General features: G+C 46.3%; 1 long non-coding RNA gene across 1 annotated transcript; it reads left to right on the top strand.

Annotated features, from left to right (window-relative positions):
* The first annotated feature begins 3,211 nt into the window (after window positions 1-3,211).
* On the top strand, window positions 3,212-8,932 carry LOC125085270 (uncharacterized). Its single transcript, XR_007122838.1, has 3 exons — window positions 3,212-3,323; window positions 8,154-8,245; window positions 8,416-8,932. It is a non-coding gene; the product is annotated as an uncharacterized LOC125085270 (long non-coding RNA).
* Window positions 8,933-9,176: the final 244 nt, after the last annotated feature.

The following is a 9,176-nucleotide window of genomic DNA, read 5'->3' as shown; positions in this document are numbered from 1 at the left end:
ATGCCCCTTGCTCTCTTTAAATTTAGTATACAGTGTGCTTTCCACAAGCTGGGCTGAGGATGTCCCCGGGCGTCTAGAATCCTGGAGATCAGTCAGACAGGGGTGTGCTGGTAAGTGTTTACTTTCTGCTCTCGAGAGACTATAAGCCTTTCTTCTTCTCACGTGTCAATTTTTGTAGTGTAAATGCTCCCCAGCAATGTGATTTCGGGCCTCCGTGTGAAGTCCCCAAACTTGGGGATCACTAGGCTGCCGGGCACCATTTCTGTTGTATTTTCACCATAGAGACAGGTTTGCTGTAAATAACCTTAGAAGCACAATAATAGTAAAATGTAGTAAATCAACCAGGATATATAATGTTTTCAGTATTTATTAGCTGTTTGTACTATAATCTTTTAAATCATAAATTTATGTAATGTAATTTTTAGTAGTGTCAGTGTTCAACAGCCAGCTGACAGAATTCCTGGACATTTAACAGTAATCTGTAGAGAGCCTGATCCTGTTCTAGGTGCCTCTGGCTGGGAGCAGGGTGCAGTGGGGTGGCAGGAGGTCAGAGGAGGCAAGGCCTTGGCTGCGTCTGTATCCTGTTGCAAAGGAGGACATAGTGACAGTGGGGAAAGTCATTTATTGGGGGGACCTCAAGCCCCGAGCCCAGCTGCAGGCTGAGAGCAAGTTTGGTCTGGAGTTAGCAGAGGACAAAAGGTGGTGAGGCTCTCTTGGGAATCTCAGGACGGTGAGGCAGCCACTCTGGTGGGAAGGCTCCCATGTGTCAGGTGCAAGACCATGGCTTAGACCTGGCGCGCTCCTTTCAGGAGTCCCAGCACACAGGATCTCTGGCAGCAGGGATCTTCCCCTCCCCTCCCCCCAACTTCGCCTTTACCTCCCTTAACACCCCAGTCTACAGCCTTGACAGGGGGCCAGGACTTCCCTCCAGGGAAGCAGACCCATCACGTGGGGTGCGGGGGTTGGGGGTAGGCCTGAGGGCTCAGCGGGGAACTCGTGTTCACCCGACTTTTTGGAAATCAGTCCAGACTAGAGAGGCTGTCCCATATCTCACCCCCCTTTGTTGGACTATAAACTGACACGGTTAATGACCTTGGAGCGAGTCAAACAGTAAATCATCGGGCTCCATAACATGGGATCTATTGATGGAAAAGAAATGTGGGGACAAAATGAATGGATTGTTGGGAGGCATGCCTCACAGACAAGGAGTTCCAGAGCTGTGGCCCTTGGAAGCTGCCACAAAATCCTTGGGAAGCTGTTGGGGATATAGTGACAAAAAATGTGGAGGACATGGGACTCAGACTGAGAGGAAGGGGAAGCTGCAAACTTCATTTGGTGAGGTCCTTTTTTTTTTTTTTTTTTTTTAAAGATTTTATTATTTGGGGCACCTGGGTGGCTCAGTGGGTTAGGCCTCTGCCTTCGGCTCAGGTCATGATCTCAGGATCCTGGGATCGAGTCCTGCATCGGGCTCTCTGCTTGGCGGGGAGCCTGCTTCCTCCTCTCTCTGCCTGCCTCTCTGCCTACTTGTGATCTCTCTCTGTCAAATAAATAAATTTTTAAAAAAAACTTAAAAAAAAAGATTTTATTTATTATTTGACGGAGAGAGAGACAGCTGGAGAGTGAACACAAGCAGGGGGAGTGGGAGAGCGAGGAAGCAGGCTTCCCGCTGAGCAGGGAGCCCGATGGAGGGCTCAATCCCAGGACCCTGGAATCATGACCTGAGCTGAAGGCTTAACGACTGAGCCACGCAGGTTCCCCATTTGGTGAGGTTTTTGACCTATTTGTGTGTCTGTCGGGAGACTGCTCTTGGAAGCAAGGCCTGTCTCTCTCCAGGCTCAGTCCGGCAACTGAGAGTCCAGGATGCTTGGATCAAAGGGGAAATGGATTGAACTCTCCCTGCTTAGCTGTGTGAAAGATGTACTGTGAATTCTTTCCAGCTATGATAATGATATTATGGCTAGTTCCTTTTTTCTTTTCTCTCTCTCTTTTTTTTTTTTCTTAGTCAGTGGCTATTTCCCTGAGAACTTGGGGCCCCAATCCTTGAGAAATGTCAGGACCCTGGAATGAAGGTGTCAGGGAAGGCCATAGGAACAGAAACCCATCTGGCCAAGATTCTGGGTCTACCACGAGACCTTTCTCGAGGGCTTTAGACAGATTATGTACCCGTGGAGCTTTCTCCTTAAATCTGAGTCCAAAGGCTTACTCTGCAGAGCAACCCCATGGGAGGGACAGGTTGCCAGAGAGGTCACAGAGTACAGCTGGAAAGGGCAAAGCCTGAAGCAGCAGAAGATGCAGGTTTGAGGTGAACTAACTCTTGCCTGACTCATGACTTCACAGTTTCTAAATCTCTCCAGTCTTGCTTCGTTATGTTTTCTTCTTCTTATTGATGCGTGTGATACATTCAGCCTATTTTTTATCTGTAAATAAAAACATTATTTCTAAAAGATCTGCATCTTTGAGAGTTCATAAATAAAATATTTACAAATGCGATGATAAGATGTTTGGGGTTTGCTTTAAAATAATTTAGTGGGGGAGAATGAAGAAGAGGGTGTGAGCGTAGATAAAACAAGATGGGCCCTATGCTGACTGCCTAAATTACATGACAGATTTTTCTCTACTTGGGTATGTTTAAGATTTTCATAATACATTTTTCAAAAATAAAGGAGGGGGAGGGGATCAAGAGATTTTAAGGATGAAAAGGAAGAAGGGAGTTTTGAGAAGGACAGTGCTAGAGATGTCACCATAGGAAATTCTAATTTTTGCAAGAAGGTGTAAGTATTTCATTCACCACCGCCCAAAATGCGAACAATGTCGAGAAGTTGCTCTGTGGTGAAAACAAGTTTATGGCTTTGTGAACTGCGGACTCCGAGCAAGTGAACTGATATCCTGGTAAAGTGAAACACAAGGACATGTTCTCTCCTTTATTCTCTTTTTGTTCCCATGTGCACATTTCAGCAGACAATGGGGCTCACCTGGTGGGGCATCCCCTTGGCTTGGAAAAGGACAGCTTGCAGCTGTCCCAGGGTGTTCAAATTTTTTAGTTGAGATGTGGTGTTTGTTGTCATGGTTTAAGATGACTTTATGGAACTCTGGGACCATAAGAGGCCTGGGAGTCCTGACCAAGGTCCATCAGTGATGAGGCTTCAGAAGAATCAGTCAAGTATCAAGACACTCACCAAGTACCGAGAGAGACCCCCGAGCTCAAGAATGACACAAGAGAGAGGAAATCACTAGGCTTTGTTTCATTCTGGCTTTTCAATCTCTTTTTGGAAATATGAGGCTCAACTTTGGGGTGTTTTTAAAATTGCTGGCCTTTCTCTGTGGTGAGTGTTCATGACTCATTGGATAAGCCCGTCAGGTTATGCAATGTATAACCCCAGGCTGGGTAGCATGATGGGGTGTAAATCAAGGTGTGACGTGCAGAATTCTCTGAGCATCCGGCTCTCGGGTGGGCTTCATACCCAGTTTAATAATGTCAGAGCTTTGCAGAAGCTTCTGACTTGCTTGTCTCACTAGCCCTAGGTCAGTACTTTTTAGAGGGGAGGGGCATGGGGGGATGGGTGAGCCTGGGGGTGGGTATTAAGGAGGGCATGTATTGCATGGAGCACAGGGTGTGGTGCATAAACAGTGAATCTTGGAACACTGAGAAAAATAAAATTTTAAAAAAATGGTAATTTTAAAGAACTTTAAATGGCCACACGGATGTGGGCAGCACATTTCTGATACTCTGAGCTCCAAGGGATCATCACCTATTAGTCTTGGCTGTGAGACCAAATGGTATACTAAAACTAAATGTAAAGAAATGTGGGGTCTGCTCAGCGGAAAGACTGCTTTTCCTTCTCCCACCCCCTCTACCTGTGTTCTTGCTCTTGCTGTCTCTGTCAAATAAATAAAGAGATAAAATCTTAAAAAAAAAAAAAAGAAATGTAGGGTGGAGGAAACCTCTAATATTCTCTATTCTCCTCCTAACTTCTCCACAAGGGTACAAATTGCTTATTTGGCTGGGTTGGAGTCTAGGACAGTGACAACTGAGCCATGAATCAGCAAAAGTTGGATTAGATTCTACTGGCACTCAGACTTCCAGTCATTTTCCTAATCTGAAGAACCCCGTCTTCAAATTCTATCCCCTCATCTGAAGACGTCCTAGGTTTCCTTGGTCCTAAAGAAAATACTTCAGAAACCAGTCTGGCTCAGTTATCTGTAGTTGCATTACTGAGATGGGAATTACAATAGCCTGGAGGAAAAGAGGAGTGGTTTTCTTTCTAAAGCATTTAAAAACCAAGTTCTTTTTTATGTTACTTATTCTCTGTGTACTTTAGGAAAACAAAGTGCCTTCACTTAGCATCAAGATGTTCAATGATTAAATGGATTTTCCTACCATTTAGACAAAGTGCAGGTTACTCATGTTATTGGCCTTTTTTATGCATTGAGAATCCCTCCAAAGGTGAGGGGGGAAATACCTACACTTCAAACCCTGAGCCAGGTTGACCGAAATACCTATAAACCCATACCCTGAGTTGCATTTTGGGTTTTTTTTGTTTTGTTTTGTTTTGTTTTGTTTTTTTGCATGGTAAGTGGAATTATCTATAAGCTTGGCTCAGCCCCTTTGCGTTTCTAAAGGAAAGTTGAGCCCACCTGAAAGAGGGCTCTAGCAACTCATCCATCTTGACCTCTCCAGGTTAATCAGTGTCTGAGAATTTTCCTTCTCTGGAAGGTAACATCTCATCAAATCTGGCAACAGGGAGACCAGAATAAACAATTCAGTTGATATGAGGTGTGCCTCCTTTTTTTTTTTTTTTTTTGCCTTTTGCATCAGAACATACTTTTGTTTCAGCTACTCCTGTATATCTTGAAAGCACGAGTGCGAGCATCTGTGGACACTTAGATCCTGGGGTGAATTGCATAACCACTCGGCCTCCATTCCCGAGACTTCCTCTTAGAGTGTGTGGGACAGGTATGTTCCTCTATATGTAGCTCTCAGGGCAGGGACCTGGCACTTACAACAAGCAAGCTCTCAAGATACGAGAACTGTTATGATGTATTCCTCTGTTCACTTCATCACACCAGGATCATCATGATCCTAAATTCTGATGATAGCTGTCCATCTAGCTTGTCATCTCTCTTAAGTTTTTCCTTTCTGAACATGCAGTTAAAAAAAGACAATGGCTTCCTTCCAAGCCACTTATTTTCTGTTGGCAGTAGCGTCATCGTGTGAATACCGCATCTGAAATATGTAAGATTCCTTTCAGGATTTTTCTGAGTCATTTATAATCTCCTCCCCTGTGCTTTCTTAACGAATTCGTTAGGTGCTTGATTCTTACGAAGTTCCTGTCTTCAAAATGCAGTGATGTATCAGTTCGGAACACTGAGCAGAACTCTCCGTGGCTTGCCTTGCTGTATCAGCCACGTCACTCTCCCCCAGTGTGTCCAGAAATTGAAACTGGGCCAAAAAAAAGAAAAAGAAAAAAGAAAAGAAATGGGGCCAAATGGAGCTGACAGGGCAGAGACAATGGGCAAAAGCTTTTGATTACTGTTCTTTGTCACTTCCTCCCCTCTGCCCCCCACCATGCCCAGGCCATTCTCATCGCTTTAAAAAATACTGGGCTGATTAAGGACAGGAAGTTAGCTTCCTGACAAATATTATCAAGGACTGACGGCCAGTTGCAAGTTGCCAGCTACCTTCCCTTTGGCTGAAGCTTCCTGTTAGAAGCCGGTCTGCCTTCTTCAAACAAAGCTGTGCTCACATGGGACCCTGCGCATTCCGCCACGTAAAAACACGCACAGGCTCTCTGTGACTCTAACGGGATTGTGGAGGGATGTTCGGAACCTGGAGTTGGATGAACACTTCCTTCTGCTGCGCTGAGGGCGCTTGAAGGGGCCATGGGCTTGTGAGAAGGGACACATTGGTTCTTGAAGGTTACTGTTTCAGGATTTTTGCTTTTCACTGACTTCTTCGTTCAATGCAGATTTATCAAGTTGGGTTCCCCTTACTAACAAGAGCCCAAACAGCTTCTTGAGATGAAATTTGGGAAAAGTGCTTGAAAAACTGCTTTAATACATAATTCCAATAGGATTTTTTTTTCATTATGTCACCTCAATAGCAGTTTTAAACTATAACCCTTTTTGAAATTTAGAAAACAAACAGTAGAGATCTGATAAAAATGGGAATTGGAGGCAAAGTGTATGTAAGATTTTTGCATCAGAATGAATGGGATAAGAGAAATTTGCCAGAAGGAGGGGGGCTAGAGGTCAGGCGCTATTTTTGTTTTGGCATGAACTGCCCTCGCCAGTCCATAGTGCTCCCCACCCCACCTCCCTCCATGCTGGAGCGTTCCCCGTGGCTCCTCCAGGGTGCAGAGCTGTGATGTGCGGGTCAGAAGTCTTATCCCTGGGAAGGACCCATGTCTCGGATTGCATGAGGATGTGTTGGAAAAGTGCATAACCTGGGAGACTGAACTTCAAGTCTCCTGTGGCCACAGGCTGGCTTGCTGTGTCCCTGGACCAATTCCTCTGCATCTTTGCTTCCAAGCCCAGCTCTAGGCCTGATACATAGGAAGGGCTCAGAGACTCTTTGAATTTCTGTACCTCACTCACCCAGCTGCCTACACCAGGAATCTGGTGCGTGTTCTGGACTTCTTGCGGTCCCTCTCCACCCAGTCTGGGCGAGGCACTAAATCTTTCCATCTGTATACCCGCTGCAGGCAACTCTACCCTTCTTCCCTGTTCCACTCCTGCCCCAGGTCAGGTCTGTCCTCAGCGCCCATTGGGCTGTTGTAAGAAATGGTTTCCCAGCTCCTTGTCTGGCCTCAGGTCCCGATCCACCAGCCTCTCCTCCTTTTGTCTTTCTGGACAAAGCTGACCCTATCTCACCCTTGCTGAGAAGAGAAGTGTTAGCCTCCTCCTGCCCATGGAATGATGTGCTTAACATAATATAAGACTGGCAAGCATGTTCCTAGTTCTTACTCTGGGTTCTTGTAAGTATTCCACGCATGTGAGCCCACTTGATCCTTGCAACAACTTTACAGGCGGATGACTACTATGATCTTCAGTTTATGAGGGGGGGAACTGGACGCATAGAGAGCTTAAATCACTTACTTGGAGTTAAACTGCTAGTACGTGATGAAGCAGAACATGAAGGTTTTTACAGAGCCCTGCTTAGTCCCATTTTGTAAAAACTTGAGTACAGTTGAGACACAAAGTTGCATTAGTCTCAGGCTTACAACACCTAAGTGCTGTGCTGTGCTCCCCATGGGGGTGACTACCATGGGTCACCATACAATGCTAGATAATACCACGGATTCTATTCCCTATGCCGGCCAGTCGTCCCCATGACTCGTTCATTCCGGAGCTGGAAGCCTGTGCCTCCCACTCCCCTTCACCCATTATGCCCATCCCCCTGGACCCCACACGTCTCAGTTCCATCTATGGTCGCCTCTGCCTTGTCCCTTTCCTTCAACAATGCAAGCTGCAGGCCATTCTCACCCTCCCCATATCCACCCCTTGCCCTCCCCAGGCTTTTGCTCCTCTTCATAGCTCTGCCCCAAATGCCTTCCCCATTGACTCTTGGACAAGGTCCCACCTCTTCTTTTGGACTTGGCCCTGGCACATCTCCTCCATCAGTCAAGTCTTTCTAACGCACTTCCCCTCTGTGTTGCACACCTCCACATGTCTGAGGGGCTGCTTAGTGTTAGGAATGAGACAGACAATAGGCACTAAGTCGAGGGGTGGTCTTCAGGATCTTATGATTATTTGGGGCAAAGAGGCTAAAAGATCTGGAGCAGAACAGAATACGCCCTCCAGGAAAGGTGAGCTCAAGGCACTCTGTGGGGGCATATGTGTGTGTTGAGGAGTCTGGGGTGTGGGAAAGTATTCCTAAAGGTAATGCTGCGACGAGGAACTGAGGGGCAAAAGGGAATTCACAGTGAGAAATTAGGGAAAAGATAGGTTTTTTAGACATAAGGAATAGCATTTAGGATCTCAGAGCTGAGACCGTGCATGGTAGGTCTGGGAATGTGCGTAGTGTGTGTACTCACTTATCTCACCCATTGGCTGAGCTCCTTGAGGACATCTAGTCCCCCCTGCTGCCTCAAGGAGGTCTCAGCAGAATTAGACTAGAACCTAAGCACTGTAACCTCTGGAACTCTCTCTCCCAGCCTGCTAACTATGAGGGCCATGTGAGGAGGCTGCTGAAGTCCTTTGGATTTTCTGAGATTCTGTGAACCGAGAAGCCATGGAAGGCAAGCAGGTGGGTCTTAGTCTGTGAATTGTCCGAGAGCCCTGGAAAGCCAAGATGATGCTCAGGCTCTGATTTTCACCTTTTAATTAAAAAAAAAAAAAAAAAAAGACAATGTGGGGGTGGGGGGTGAAGACCATTGAAACACACTTAGCCTCTACATGCTTTCTCTCCTCTGCAAGCCTCTTCCCGCCATCCCTGCTCTGAGTGTGGGATCACTAGCGGGGCTGGCATGAAGGCCTCTTATGAATGCAGAGTCCTTGAGAGACCTGAGAGGATGAATATACAAGGATCAGGCTACTTAAAAAAATCGTACTCTGACCTACAGCCTGCTGCAATCAGCCCAGAATGCCAGCTGGCTAGAACAGTAAGCAGTCCCAGAAGCCAGCTCATAACCCCCGTGGCCAACAGCTGCAGACAGCCAGAGCTCTGTACCGACAGCTTGCCTCCAGTTTGTACCCACTTCTCATTTAGGACCCACGGGAGGAAGGCCAACATGTATTTCCTAACCAGTCACATAGGTTTCCCCAACTTTAGTTAGCCTATGTACGGCAGCCCCATGCCTCCAGCCTCCAGTCAGGCCACACTTGGGGACTTCTTTTTTATGCACTGTAAAGCATTCCCAGTCTCCGGCCTGCCTTTGAGTCTCCACCCAGTGTATGTGATGGTGGCCAACTCCCTTGCTGGAGCAGCCTCTGAATAAACAGACTTGGTGGTTCTCATTTGGATGGTTTTCATTCATTTCCATGGATGGAACGAGGTTCCTTTAAGCTCTGGGTATTCTGTTCATTTTTTTTCCACTCTTGGATCCATTTCCCTTTTCTTAGAATACTGGAGAAAGTTTTCATCAACTACAAATATTGACCAAGATTAGGCACGTTCATGCTGGAAAGGCCATTGTTTTGTATGAGATCAGCAATAGCACCTGATTCCCACTGTGTCA

This window comes from Lutra lutra, chromosome 14 (assembly GCF_902655055.1).
Source record: "Lutra lutra chromosome 14, mLutLut1.2, whole genome shotgun sequence".
Classification (NCBI taxonomy): Eukaryota; Metazoa; Chordata; class Mammalia; order Carnivora; family Mustelidae; genus Lutra; species Lutra lutra.
The sequence above is the reverse complement of the archived record's forward strand: the minus strand, read 5'-3'. Positions and strand labels throughout refer to the sequence as shown.